Source organism: Elephas maximus, chromosome 9 (genome assembly GCF_024166365.1).
Source record: "Elephas maximus indicus isolate mEleMax1 chromosome 9, mEleMax1 primary haplotype, whole genome shotgun sequence".
In the NCBI taxonomy this organism is placed as follows: Eukaryota; Metazoa; Chordata; class Mammalia; order Proboscidea; family Elephantidae; genus Elephas; species Elephas maximus.
The window spans coordinates 20041318-20055711 of NC_064827.1; positions in this window are offsets into that span (position 1 = coordinate 20041318).

The following is a 14394-nucleotide window of genomic DNA, read 5'->3' on the forward strand; positions in this document are numbered from 1 at the left end:
CTTCCCTCAAGGAGATTATAGTCTAGAAAATGAGTGAGATGATGGAAAGAAACAGGACTTCACATATTCAATCTGATTAGGAAGGCCCTTGATTTCACAAATAATGTCATCACAGTATTCCATGTACTATTTCCCCCCGAAAAACAGAGGAAATAACACAGGACTTCAAAATGCTGTTGTTAATAATAATTACAAATTATAACTGCAATAGATAGATAAGTAAATATTGTCAAGTCCACTCCAACTCATGACTACTTTATGTATAAAAAAAAACACAAGGAAATGCTGGACAGTCCTTCATCATCCTCGTGACCACCAGCATGTTCAAGTCCATCGTTGTGATTATTGTGCCAATCCATCTCACCAAGGGTCACCCTTGCTCTTTCTGGCCCTCTACTTTACCAAAAATGATGTCCTCCTCCAGTGATTGATCCCTCCTAGTGACATGTCCAAAGCAAGTGAGTTGGACAATATTCTGTTATGATCCATAAAGTATTCATTGTCTAATTTTCAGAAGCAGGTCACCAGGCCTTTCTTCCCAATCTGTGTTAGACTCAAAACTCCATTGAAACCTGCCCACCACGGGTGACCCTGCTGCATTTGAATTACTGGTTGCATAGTTTCTACCATCACAGCAACACACAAGCCACCACAGTATGATGAACTGGCCAACAAGTGGTGAATAACAGCAATTATAGCAATGTTGTTGTTGGGTGTCATCAAATAGGTTAAAAAAAAAAAATTGCTGTCAAGTCAATTCCAACTCATAGCAACCTCACAGGACAGAGATGAACTGCCCCACAGGGTTTTCAAGGAGCAGCCAGTGGATTCAAACTGCCATCCTTTTGGTTAGCAGCTGTAGGTAGCTCTTAACCACTGTGCAACCAGGGCTCCTTTCACTCATAGGGGACCCATTTAACACAGCAGAATTGCCTCATAGGATTTCCAAGGCTGTAAATTGGTCAGTTTGTTGTACTGTTGGGGCTTGCCGTTTCTGTGGTGCTGGAAGCTTTGCCATACCAGCAGAGTCACAAATGGTGGACAGGTTTCAGCTGAGTTTCCAGACCAAGAAAGACTAGAAAGAAGGATCTGGCAGTCTACTCCTGAAGAAAATTAGCCAATGAAAATCTTTTGAATAAGAAAGTATTACAATAAACTGTGCAAAGACCTGAAGTTAGAAATCTAAAAAAGAAGAGCACGCTCAACATTTCTCAAGCTGAAAGAGCTGAAGAAAAAATGCAAGCCTTGATTTGCAGTATCGAAGGATTCTATGGGGCTATTAAACTACTCCAGAAGCATCCACAAAAGATGGAAGGGATGCACAGTGACCACACAAAAAAGAATTGGTTGACATTCAACCATTTCAGGAGGTAGCATATGATCAAGAACCGATGGTACTGAAGAAAGAGGTCCAAGCTGCACTGAAGGCACTGATGAAAAACAAGGCTCCAGGAATTGACAGAATATCAATTGAGAGGTTTCAAGAAATGGATGCAGCGCTGGAAGTACTCACTCATCTATCCCAAGAAATGTGTAGGACAGCTACCTGGCCAACCACCTGGAAGAAAACCATATTTATCCCTATTCCCAAGAAAGGTGATCCAACAGAATGTGGAAATTATCAGTCAATATCATTATCACTTGCAAGTAAAATTTTCCTGAAGATCACTCAAAAACAGCTGCAGCAGGAAACCGACAAAAATGCAAGCCAGATTCAGAAGAGGACATGGAACCAGAGATATCATTGCTGATGTCAGATGGATCTTGGCTGCAAGCAGAGAATAGCAGAAAGATGTTTACCTGTGTTTTACCAACTGTGCAAAGGCATTTGACTGTGTGGATCGTAACCGATTATGGATAACTTTGCAACGAATGGAAATTCCAGGACACTTAAATTGTATTCACGAGGAACCTATACGTAGATCGAGAAACAGTCATTTGAACAAAACAAGGGGCTACTGTGTGGTTGTATCCATTCACCATACTTAATCAGTCTGTATGTTGAGCAAATAATCCGAGAAGCTGGACTATATGAAGAAGAACCGGGCATTAGGATTAGCAGAAGACTCATTAAAAACCTGCTATATGAAGATGACACAACCTTGCTTGCTGAAAGTGAAGAAGACTTGAAGCACTTACTGATGTATGGATCACACCTCAACATAAAGAAAATAAAAATCCTCACAACTGGACCAATAAGCAACATCATGATAAATGGGGAAAAGATTGACGTTGTCAAGGTTTTCATTTTACTTGGATCTACTATCAACACCCACAGAAGCAGCAATGAAGAAATCAGATGGCACATTGCACTGGGCAAATCTGCTGCAAAAGACCTCTTTAAAGGGTTAAAAAACAAAGATGTTAACTTGAAAACTAAGGTGGGTCTGATTCAAGCCATGGTGTTTTCAATTGCCTTATAAGTATGTGAAAGCAGGGCAATGAATAAGGAAGGCTGAAGAATAAATGCCTTTGAATTATGGTGTTGGTGGAGAATATTGAATATACCATGGACTGCCAAAAGAATGAATAAATCTGTATTGCAAGAAGTATAGCCTGAATGCTCCTTAGAAACGAGGATGATGAGACTTTGTATCACATACCTTGGGTATGTTATCAGGAGGGATTTGTCCCTAAAGAAGGACACCTTCCTTGGTAAAGTAGAAGGTCAGTGAAAAAGAGGAAAACCCCCAATGAGATGGATTGACACAGTGGCTGCAACAATGGGCTCAAGCATAGCAACAATCATGAGGATGGTGCAGGACTGGACAGTGTTTCCTTTTGTTGTAAATAATGTCCCTAGGAGTCAGAACTGACTGGACAGCACCTAACAACAACAACAACAAATCTTTACAGAAACAGACTGCCACATTTTTCTCCCAAGAAGTGGCTGGTGGGTTCGAAACACTGACCTTTGGGTTAGCAGCCATGCGCTTAACCACTTCGCCACCAGAGCTCCTAATTATAGTAATAGACACTGTTCATTAAACAGATGTTATTGTAGATCACATACTGTTTTGTAAATCATACATTCGACCTGTGCTTCTCAGGCTTAGCTGTACGATTTTAGAGTTATTATCTGGAAAATTTTTAAAAACTTAGATTCTTAGGCCACTTAAGTCACAATCTGGAGGTGGACTCAAAGTGCAGCGTATTTTAAAGCTTCCTGTTATTTTCAGCATGCAGCCATGTTTGAGCACTCTGCATTAGACAAGTGTTCAAATACACATTCTTTATTGAATATATAAAAAAAAAGAATATAGACTTGTGAAAATCAGGACTATGTTTAGCTTCTCTATATACCACTAAAGCTGAATAGTAACAGACTGTGGTATGTGAGGACAGAAATGTGGTTTTGGGACAAATTAATGGGATTCCAGTGTGCTTCTTGTAGTTGGCTCATAAAAACATTTCATGCATTGTAGAAAGAAATGAGAATATGTGATTCACATTCTAATCCTGTGTGAAGAACTTCAGAGCTATCCCTACATGATAACCCTATAGCAAGTACAAGGTGCAATATTGTGGCACCCCACCAGACCAGTAGCAGGACTGGCTCCAAGGGCCATGGGTGGGATTCTGAAAAAATAGTCAAAAACAGCCAGGTTCATCAGATCTAGTTTTTATTTGGGAACTTACAGACAGCAGTTAGCACCAAGATTCCCACACAGTACCATACCGCAGAGTCACCTGGGTAGAGGTGCACGTATCGCGCTGTGGGGTGGGAGTTTATATACTTAGTGCTTATGTGCAAGGATACGTTCAGGAACCCAGGGGAGGGGAAAAAAAGCCTAACCTATGATGGATGGGGTTGTTTTTGTACTAGCTAATGCATTCCAATTGATGTTACTATGAAGTCAGGTGTTGAGCGTGTTTTCTCCTGGCCCACATCACTTCTCAGTAAGGAACTCTGGTTCTCTCCCAGAATTCTTTTCCAGGAGGAGCCATCTTGCATTGTTCAGGGCCCTCTCAAATATTCACATAATTATCATTCAGAAACACCAAAAATGAGATGAGATATTAATACATTGCCATGAAAATATCCATCCTTGGGCAGCCATGTAACAAATTTTACTTGCAACATTGTTTTTCAATATTTTTATTAAATCACAACCATTTAAGATTGCAAACTGCTTTAGAGTTCATAAACTGGTGGACTCTGAATCAGATTTACCCAATAGTTATTTCTTGTCAATGTGTATGGAGTTTTAAAAAGCTGAGTCAACTTTTAAACATTAACAATCCCTATTTCCAGCTTCTGTTTTAGACTGGTCTGCATTTTTACTTGGCAACAATTGCCTTTAGATGAATAGCAGATGACACCATGAGACAAGTGACATGTCCTTCAGCTTGTTTCTGTCCTCCCTCTGGTGCAGCAGTTACACGTATACTTCCCTAGTCTCCATGGCTGCTTAAGTTTACAATCTCTTATACTGATTATAGATTCTGCCTCTGGGACGAGACTGAATGGATTATAATTCCAGCTCACAATTTACTGTCTGCGTAATGGTGGGCAATTTAAATACAATCATCTTTATAAACAGTTTGCACAATGTCTGGCACAAGATCTAGTCCATTATTCTTATAATTAAAACTTATCAGAAAAAAAAGCCCACTTTATAAACTCTAAGCCCTTCACTTTGAATCCTAGAAATCTAGCTGCTAGAAATAATTAGAGAAATTGAGAGGTATTTGCATTCAGAGATATTCTCATAGAATTGTTTATGATAGGAACTGAAAAACAGCATAAATAGTTATCAAAAAGAAATGGCAAACAAATCCTGAGAAGTCTATATGATAGGAGACAATGTATTCATTAGAAGGCATGATTTGGGTTCCATCAGAACATTTACTTTGAGTGGTGGAATAATTTTTTTAAGTCCATAAAATCCAATAAATAATTTATTATACCCTTAAATGCTCTTAAAAAGTTTTACATTTGTTTTTGAACAAAGAACTGATCAGCTTAAAAGTTTAATTTTGATGTCACTTGTCCATCAACACGGCATCATTTGAAGTAGATTGTGGGTGTAAAGCTAGTGCAATATTTGTATGTGTGTGTATATACAATTTCTTGATTATTTTTAATTTTTCTCTTTTTATCTCCATTTTTAAAGGTTTAATTTACATGCAGCAAATTTCACTATTTTTAATGTAAAGTTCTGTAAGATTTGAAAAGAGCACACAACCTTGTAACCACCATGACAATTGAGACATAAAATTACACCAACATCCCCAAAAGTTGTTCCTGAATGCTATTTATAGTCAACTCATCTCCTCTCCCCAGGCAATCACTTGACATGCCTCCTATTACTATAGTCTTGCCTGTTCCAGAATAATACATGTCCTTCTTTCACTTAGCATTAATGCATTTGAGATGCATCCATGTTGTTGTGTGTATCAGTAATTTGTTCTTTTTTGTTGCCAAGTACTATTCTACTCTACGGATGTACTATATTTTATTTATAACTAAAGGGTGTTTGGGTTGTTTCCAGTTTGGGTAAATTCTAAATAAAGCTGCTCTAAACATCTGCATACAGGCTTTTGTGAATAAGCTTGGATTTCACTTGGGTAAATACCTAGGGATGGGATTACTGAATTGTTTGATAATTTTCAGTTCAGCTTTGTAAGAAACTGCCAACTATTTTCCAGAATGACTGTACTAGTTTTGTATTCCCTCCAGCAGTACATGAGAATTCAAATTGGCAGTATTTGGCAATATCATTTTTAAAATACTTTTTACCCTTCTAATATTTAATAACTGTATTAAAAAAAAAAAACCCACTGCCGTTGAGTCGATTCCTGCTCAGCGACTCTATAGGACACAGAAGAACTGGCCCGTAGAGTTTCCAAGGAGTGCCTGGCAGATTTGAACTGCCAACCTTTTGGTTACCAGCCTAGCACTTAACCACTATGCCACGAGGGTTTCCAGTAACTGTATATAGGTAACTAATTGTGGTTTTAATTTGCATTTGCCTAGTAACACATGATTTTGAGCATCTTTTTAATGTGTTTATATGCCATATCTTTAGTGTCTGTTCAAATGTTTTGCCCATTTTTTAATTTGGTTGATTACTTCATTATTATTCAGTTTGAGAGTTTTTAAATATACCTGGCTACAAATCATATGGGGAAAATGTTAACCGACGCAGGAAATATCAAAAGAAGATGGAAGGAATACACAGAGTCATTATACCAAAAAGAATTAGTCGATGTTCAACCATTTCAAGAGGTGGCATATGATCAGGAACCGATGGTACTGAAGGAAGAAGTCCAAGTTGCTCTGAAGGCATTGGCAAAAAACAAGACTCCTGGAATTGATGGAATATCAATTGACATGTTTCAACAAACGGATGCAACACTGGAGGTGCTCACTTGTCTATGCCAAGAAATATGGAAGACAGCCAATTAACTGGAAGAGATCCATATTTATGCCTATTCTCAAGAAAGGTGACCCAACCGAATGTGGAAATTATAGAACAATATCATTAATATCACGTGCAAGCTAAATTTTGTTGAAGATCATTCAAACATGGCTGCAGCAGTATATAGATAGGGAACTGTCAGAAATTCAGGCTGGTTTCAGAAGAGGATGTGGAACCAGGGATATCATTGCTGATGTCAGATGGATCCTGGCTGAAAGCAGAGAATACCAGAAGAATGTTTACCTGTGTTTTATTGACTAGGCAAAAGCATTCGACTGTGTGGATCATAACAAATTATGGATAACATTGCGAAGAATGGGAATTCCAGAACACTTAATTGTGCTCGTGAGGAACCTGTACACAGATCAAGAACAAGGGGATACTGATTGGTTTAAAGTCATGAAAGGTGTGCATCAGGGTTCTATTCTTTCACCATACCTATTCAATCTGTATGCTGAGCAAATAATCCGAGAAGCTGGACTATAAGAAGAAGAATGGGGCATCAGGATTGGAGGAAGACTCATTAAAAACCTGTGTTATGCAGATGACACAACCTTGCTTGCTGAAAGTGAAGAGGACTTGAAGCACTTACTAATGAAGATCAAAGATCACAGCCTTCAGTATGGATTGCACCTCGACATAAAGAAAATAAAAATCCTCATAATGGGACCAGTAAGCAACATCATGGTAGACAGAGAAAAGATTGAAGTTTTCAAGGATTTCATTTTACCTGGATCCACAATCAGCAGCCATGGAAGCAGCACTCAAGAAATCAAAAGACGCATTGCATTGGGTAAATCTGTTGCAAAAAAGTGCTGAAAAGCAAAGATGTCACCTTGAAGACTAAGGTGTGCCTGACCCAAGCCATGGTATTTTCAACCACATCATATGCATGTGAAAGCTGGACAATGAATAAGGAAGACCTAAGAAGAACTGACGCCTTTGAATTGTGGTGTTGGCAAAGAATATTGAATATACCACGGACTGCCAAAAGAACAAACAAATCTGTCGTAGAGGAAGTACAGCCAGAATGCTTCTTAGAGGCAAGGATGGCGAGACTGCGTCTTACGTACTTTGGACACGTTATCAGGAGGGATCAGTCCCTGGAGAAGGGCATCATGCTTGGCAGAGTACAAGGTCAGTGGAAAAGAGGAAGACCCTCAATGAGGTGGATGGACACGGTGGCTACGACAATGAGCTCAAGCATAACAACGATTGTAAGGATGGCTCAGGAACAGGCAGTATTTGGTTCTGTTGTGCATAGGGCTGCTATGAGTCGGAACCGATTCAACGGCACCTAAAACAACAACAAATCATATATTAGATATGTGATACGTATATTCTCCTAATTTTATTTTTTTATTCTCTTAACAGTGTCTTTCAAAAAGCAGTTCTTTATTTTGATTAAGTGCAATTAATCTTTTGTGTGTGTGTGTCATACTTTTGGTATTGTGTCTAAGAAATGTCTGCCTAACCCAAGGACATAACTTTCAGAAGCCTTCTAGTTTTAGGTTTTACATTTAGGTTTATGACTCATCTTTAGTTGAGTTTTATAAATGTAAACTTGTATAAATCATGTTTCTTTTTTGGGGGGGGGCATAAATCTAACTGTTCAGCACCATTTGTTGAAAAAGGTCACTATTTGTCTATTAAATTCCCTTTTAACCTTTGTGAAAAATTAATTGTCCATATTTGTGTGGGTCTATTCCTGGATGCCCCATTCTGTTCGTTCAATTGTTCTATATTTTTGCTAGTACTATACAATTTGATTTGTGTAGATTCAGAGTAAATCTTGAAAATAGGTAATATAATGCTTCCGAATTTGCTTTTTTTTTCCCCCCCAAAACTGTTAAGGCAATTCTAATTCCTTCACATTCACATAAAAATTTAAAACCTGTTTCTAAATTTCTATAAAAAATAAAATAAAATCCTGCAAGGATTTTCATTGTGCTTGCATTGAAATTATAGATCAATTTAGGTAGAAGGAACATCTTAACTACACTGTTTCTTCTAATCCATGAACACAGTACATCTCCCAACTTACTTAGGTCTATTTTGATTTTAAAATAAAGCTTTTAGCATCCTGATATTACACTATTTTATTAGACTACCAAGTTTTTTGTATGTTTGGTATATTTCAGTTACTACTATAAATAGTGCTATTTTACAACTGCAAAAAGACAAAGAACCCAATTAAAAAATGGGCAAAAAATATGAATAGGCACTTCACTAAAGAAGACATTCAGGTAGCTAACAGATACATGAAGAAATGTTCACAATCATTAGCCATTAGAGAAATGCAGATCAAAACTACAATGAGATTTCATCTCATTCCAACAAGGCTGGCATTAATCCCCAAAACACAAAATAATAAATGTTGGAGAGGCTGTGGAGAGATTGGAACACTTATACACTGCTGGTGGGAATATAAATGGTACAACCACTTTGGAAATCGATTTGGCGCTTCCTTAAAAAGCTAGAAATAGAACTACCATACGATCCAGCAATCCCACGCCTTGGAATATATCCTAGAGAAATAAGAGCCTTTACACGAACAGTTATATGCACACCCATGTTTACTGCAGCACTGTTCACAATAGCAAAAATATGGAAGCAACCAAGGTGCCCATCAACGGATGAATGGATAAATAAATGATGGTATATTCACACAATGGATACTACAGTGAGGAATCTGTGAAACATTTCATAACGTGGAGGAACCTGGAAGGCATTATGCTGAGTGAAATTAGTCAGTTGCAAAAGGACAAATATTGTATAAGACCACTATTATAAGAACTGGAGAAATAGTTTAAACTGAGAAAACATTCTTTTGTGGCTATGAGAGGGGGGAGGGAGGGAGGGAGGGTGGGAGGGGACATTCACTGATTAGATAGTAGATAAGAACTATTTTGGGTGAAGGGAAAGACAGCACACAATACAGGGGAGGCCAGCACAATTGGACTAAACCGAAAGCAAAGAAGTTTCCTGAATAAACTGAATGCTTCAAAGGCCAGCGTAGCAGGGGCGAGGGTCTGGTGACCATGGTTTCAGGAGACACCTAAGTCAATTGGCATAATAAAATCTATTAACAAAACATTCTTTATCCCACTTTGGAGAGTGGCGTCTGGGGTCTTAAATGCTAGCAAGGAGCCATCTAAGATGCATCAATTGGTCTCAGCCCACCTGGATCAAAGGAGAATGAAGAACTCCAAGGACACAAGGCGATTACGAGCCCAAGAGACAAAAAGGGCCACAAGAACCAGAGACTAAATCATCCTGAGACAAGAAGAACTAGATGGTGCCCGGCTACAACCGATGACTGCCCTGACAGGGAACACAACAGAGAACCCCTAAGGGAGCAGGAGAGCGGTGCAATGCAGACCCCAAATTCTCATAAGACCAGACTTAATGGTCTAGCTGAGACTGGAAGGACCCCAGTGGTCATGGCCTCCAGACCTTCTGTTGGCCCAGGACAGTAACCATTTCTGAGGTCAACTCTTCAGACATGGATTGGACTGGACAATGGGCTGGAGAGGGATGCTGGTGAGGAGTGAGCTTCTTGAATCGGGTGGACACTTGAGACTATGTAGGCATCTCCTGCCTGGAGGGGAGATGAGAGGGTGGAGGGGTTAGAAGCTGGCAAAATGGACACGAAAAGAGAGAGTGGAGGGAGAAAGCAGGCTGTCTCATTGCAGGGAGAGTAATTAGAAGTGTGTAGCAAGGTGTGCATATATGGGTTTTTGTGTGAGAGACTGAGTTGATTTGTAGGTTTTCACTTAAAGCACAATAAAAATTATATTTAAAAAAGTGCTATTTTAAAATTTAATTTCAGATTGTCTATTGCTAATATATAGAGGCACAAGTAATTTTGTATAGTGACCTAGTATTCTACAACTTTGCTAAACTTACTAGTTCTAATAGCATTTCATAGATTTTTTTTGACATTTTCTACATAGAAAATAATGTCATGTGCAAATAGAGTTTTATTTCACTTTTTCCAATATATAAGCTTTTTTTTTTTTTTCTTGCCTCTTTGCACTGGCTAGGACTTGAAGTACAATGGGGAATAAGAGTAGTGAGAGAAAATATCCCTGTCTGATTTCAGTATTAGAGGGAAAACAGTTAGTCTTTCACTCTTAAATATGATGATGGTTGTAGGTTTTTATAAATAGCTTTTATCAGTTTGAAAAAAAATCACCTTCTCTTTCTAACCTCCTGAGAGTTTTTGTCAGGTGCAGATACTGAATTTGGTAAAATACTTTTGCTGCATCCACTGAGATGATCTTTTTTTTTTTTAGTTTGTTTATTTAATGAATTACATTGATTGACTTATACATAGTAAACCAGGCTTGCATTCTTGGAATAAAACCCAGTTGGTCATAATGTATCACCCTTCTTATACATTGTTGGAATTGGTTTGCTAAAATTCAAATAAGAGTTAGGTTTATGTTCATGAGAGGTATTGGGCAATTGTTTTTTGTCTTTTTTTTTTTTAACTGTCTCTGACTAGTTTTTGTATCAGGATAAAGCTTACATTATAGACTGAGTTGGAAAAGTTATTGTAAATATCATTGCTTGCTTAAGTGTTTGGCGAAATTCACCAGTATAGCTATTTGGGCCTGGAGTTTTCTGTATTAGCTCTAGGGATATTTGGTTATCAATTTCTTCTAGGGTGAGCTTTAGGCTGTTTCTCTCTTTCAAAGGATTTGCATATTTCAAGTAAATTTTGGAAATTTTTGGCTTAAAGTGTTCATCATGAGCCTTTATTATTCTTTTAATGTCTATAGGATCTGTTGTGATATCCTTCATTTCTGACCTTGGTAATTTGTCTTACGTTTTTTTCTCTGATCATTCTCACTAGACTTTATCTATTTTATTAATATACTTGTACAGAAGATTAAGCTGTTCTCTAAGTGCTATATCTTTTGTGTTCAGTTTAAGCAAGAGTTTAGGTTTTTGTGGAATGCGATTTAGATGAAATCTGTTATTAAGCTGCCCCTGAGAATAAAGAGGGCAAATGGAAAAAAGAGACAGAAGTTATCAGCATCAACTGCAAAGCTTTTCCTAACTAGATGTGGTAGATGTGGTAGGACAAGCCACTGAACTCTTTGCATTACTACAGCCTTAATGCCTGTATCCATTCCATTTCCTTTTTACAAACACGAAGCCTTTATGTATTTAGTAAAGGCAATGCCAAATTCATGGGGTTTCTTTGTTCACAAATAAAACCTAAGAAGTGCAATAAATTTTTATATGGACCCTTCTCTGCATTTATTAAATTATTAGTTTCAACAGTACATATAAAGTAACCTATGCCCTACTATAAAAATAATTCACTTGCTTAAATCCCGAGTCAACATATCATAATTCAAGTCACAAACTTGGATAGTAAAATGATTTTGATATTACTGAATAGCTTTTTCAATCAAAACTTTACAGTAATCCAAAATTCAACCTAAATAAAGTCTTAACATAAAATCCATATTTATAAGTACCCTGATTTTTTTAATGTGCATAAATCTTATAATAAGCATTCACTACTACCTGTCTCCTTTATGCAAATACATATGATTCAAATAACCAAATTCTCTTAGCTAACCAATCAAGAGGTATACCATCAAATGGAAAAGATTCTATTTCGTTTCCTATTGACTTGCTTTCCTGTGGCTCAAACATTTGTGGGTGCTGTGGTAGTCCTTGTGTGAGCCTCATAAATCTTCAATCTTTATGCTGATCAGCATGACTAAAGAGACTATTCCACTATTAGGCTATTAGATCAGTTCCTCTTTACAATCTAAGAACTGGCATTACCACTTCAAGTTCCAATGTGTTAGCTGTCTTGATCCCATTTTCTCTGTCTGCTGAAAACCCTATTTTGAATCTTTCCTTTCTGTATCTGTCACTCTTGACTGCACTGTCTTCTGAACTTTTCCCCATCTGTTCTTAAGAAGATATCATTTGACTTCTCTGTCCCCTTCACCTCCTTTTTCAGTCTTACCTCTTTATTTTTAACTTCCAGAAATAGCTCTCTTTCCAATGAACCATTTCCAGGGTGTTCCTTGAGAAGTTTCCATATACTTTCTTTAAAATAATAATGGGGAGAACCAAACTAACAATAATAAAGAAGAGGTGGATAGAAATAAGTCAAATTATAATTAGAATATGTAATATATACCAGTTGCTTACTTATCAATTCTAATTTTCACTACACTCTCAAGCAGACATTTGTTTCCACTTAAAATAAAGACATTGAGGTCCGGAAGATAAAGTAATTTCCCCAAGATTACCTAATGTATATTCAGGATTGAAAGTCAGGCCTAATCTAATGACACCTGCTACTTATTGATCACTTCCTACATTATCGGGCCAAACACATGCATTATTTCATTGAGTACTAACAAAATAACCCTAAGGAAGGCAGTATAGTAATCATATAATTATCATCATATGGAAGCATCAGGAAATGGAAACCTATGAACTAAGTAATTTGTTCAAGGTAACATATTCAGTGAATGGGGATGTTGGTATTCAGACACAGCAGTCTGGCTCTGAAGCCTGGGGCCTTAATCACCCCTCTGTACTGCTTATCTTTGCTTTATTAATCTGTGATAAAATTACTTACAAAAAAAATTATTGTTTCATTTATTTTTTTAATTATTTTTCCTAATTATCAAGGTTTAACCAAATATATTACTCAGGTCTCAAACACTAAATTGGCCCCAATATAAATATATAATCCAAATATAATCTAAGGAGGGAGGCAGAGAGAGAGGGAAAAGAAAAAAGAAAGAAAAATTTAAGTTTGATTATTTTTACTGTATTTATTAAAAATAAGCATTATTCTATTAATTTTTTTTTATAATTCTGACTTTTGTAATTAAAAAAAAAAGATGTAAATTTGATTCCTCTCTAACTTGTGTAGCTGATATCTAAATTTTTCACCCAGGCCAGATTCACTGTTGATATCCTCTCCCTAGACTCTAAGTCCACACTCATATCGACTTAACTTTCAATAAAAACTTTGAACATGTGCTATGTATAACTTAGAAAATATTCTGTGGTCCTTTGAGATAAATTTAACCCAGAGACATCCTTTAACTGTGATAGAATTTTTAAATAATTTGCATTTGAATTTATTTTTATGTGAATATATTTTTTATAGAATTCCTAAACTGACTAAAATAAATGTGATTCAGTCACAATTCCATTAAAGTTGCTGTTATTTTCATACACTAAAACATATTTTTCATTCCATATTCCATTTCCAAATCCGAGGTATATAGCTTGTTTTTCATACATAGAGTAAAAGACAAGATTGAAAATGAACTCAGTATATTTCAAATGGTGGGCAAGTCAGAGCAATCTCTACTTGAGCTGACCAAGGTCAACATCTCAAAATACAATCTATTCCTGAAGAATATTCTTCAAGGTAATCCTCTTCAAAAATACATCTAAAATCAAGGGTGTCTGAATACTGTCATTTTGCTTGGGGCTAATGCCAAGATACACAAGTCATCAGTATGCTCAACCATAAGACACAGGAAATCTATTGGTACTCTTGCTTGAAGGGCCATTGAGAGTAGTATTACTTTTCTTACAGGGACAGTGCATTTTTATTTCTTTCTTTTTTTTTTTTTTTTTACAGTTTCTTTTCATAATATTAGCCTAAAGAAAATATATATTATATTTCATAGTGTAAAGAATCATTTTTTAACACATATACAATATACATAAAATGTTAAAAAAGATGGGTGGCCTCGAGCATAGGACAGAAGAATGCTATCATTGTCCTTTCAAGAAGTTTTTCAATATAGTTTTTGGTCCCTAAAAAATTCTCAACTGAGAATTTTTCAGTGCATCAAAATGACTGGAATATTACTTAACAGCCTTGAGGGGTCATAAAATACAAAACAGAGAGGAATTATGATCACACTTTTACATTTTCATTTCCACAAAATCTACAAACTTA